Raw genomic sequence first — 1,788 nt, 5'->3', positions numbered from 1 at the left:
TCAGTGAGACCCGGCCGGAAGTCGTGGTATCCATAGACACGCTATCGGAAATTGGGGTTGCTAGGAGCCCTGGGCGCGTCGGCTAGTCTGCGTCACGGCTGAAGTCCCAGAAGATTACGATTCCGGCCCCGGTGAAGATGAAGACCTGCCGCCTGAGAGACCAAAACTTCAGTCTCTTAAGGTGACTGAAGATGTCGAACCAGGCAGCATGGCAGAGGCAGGGCCGGAGCTGCTTGTAGAGACTGACCAAGAGCCACAACCAGAGACGGAAGAAGAGGGCTTCAAAGAGGAGACACCGGCGAGTGCTAAGAATATACACCTACGCCTGAAACCCACCTGGACGTCCGAGGAAGAGGCTCCCCACAAGTCCAAGACAGACCTTTCTAGCGAGATTGAGCTAGGGATTCCCAAAGAGGTAAAGTCGGAGACATCCAGACAGATAGAAGTAGAGCTTTTCAAGGATTTGGAGGTCCCTGTGGACGAAAAGCGTGGGGAGCCAGAGGAGGAAGCCAAACCAGATGTCGCAGAGGATATACTCATAGAGGCAGCTAAGGAAACAGATCTAGAGCTACGAAAGGAAACCGAGTCTGAGGTTCCAGGGGCCACAGTCAGTGAGACAAGATTAGAGTTACTAGAGGGGACCAAACCAGAGGTTTGGGAGGAGTCACTTAGAGAGCAATATGGCAAGACGGGTCTGGAACCTACAGAGCAGACCAAACCGGAATTTCCAAGTGAGAAACCAAGAAGATTAATTGAAGAGGCAGATCTGCAGCCACCAAAGATGACCACACCAGAGATTCCAGAGGAGACACAAAGTAAGTCACCTGAGGAGAAAAGAACAGAGCCACCTGAGCAGGCCATACCAGAGTTTCCAGAAGAGAAACCAAGTATGTCTACTGAGGAAACACAAAGAAAGTCAACTGAAGAGAAAATTCCAGCGCGACTAGAAGAGATCGAATCAGAGTCTTCTGAGGAAAAATCAAGAAAACCAATTGAGGAAACAGTTCTAGAGCCACCAGGAAAGACCAAACCAGAAGTTCAAGAGGAGACACTAAGAGAGTCAACTGAGGAGAAAGTTCCAGAGCCACCAGAACAGACTACACTAGAGTTTCCAAAGAAAGAACCGAGAAAGTCAACTGAAGAAACAGGTCAGGTGCCACCACAGAAGATCCTACCAGAGGTGCAAGAGAAGACACAAACAGAGCCAACTAAGAAGATAGATTCAGAGTTACCATATAAAGCCAAACCACTACTTAGAAGAGAGACACGTGTAGAATTTGCCAAGGAAGATAGGCCAGAACCAATCAGACTTAAGTGTTCCGTAGACAGGGATGAGCCAGAGTACTCTGACTATCAAACAAGAAAGTTGTTACTAAAAGAAACTAAAGACGTTTCAAAAGACTCTGTGTTAGAGTCTCTTCCAATAAGTGAAGTAGACTCAGGGAATACAGATTATGAGTTTTCTAAAGAACTCCAAAATCTGTTTCAGCTTTCTGATACCAATTATGAATTCTACTCATATTTCTCTGCGTCTCAGAGGGATTTAAAAGAGTCCTCTAATGAAAAGAAAGATCTGTCCCCAGAGTCAATGACACTGGTACCTAAAGATAAAGAAACCCAGCCCCAAAAAAGTACTGACCTACAATTTGAGTATCTTGAATGGAGCCCAGAGGAAGTTGCAGAGTGGTTTTGCCAGCTAGGCTTCCCTCAATACAAGGTATACAAAAATAACATTTTTTGAAATCGTATACTCTCATTCCTCTACCTCTTATTCCTCTATCCTTACCT

Source organism: Mesoplodon densirostris, chromosome 4 (genome assembly GCF_025265405.1).
Source record: "Mesoplodon densirostris isolate mMesDen1 chromosome 4, mMesDen1 primary haplotype, whole genome shotgun sequence".
Lineage (NCBI taxonomy): Eukaryota > Metazoa > Chordata > Mammalia > Artiodactyla > Ziphiidae > Mesoplodon > Mesoplodon densirostris.
Note: the sequence above shows the minus strand (reverse complement) of the source record.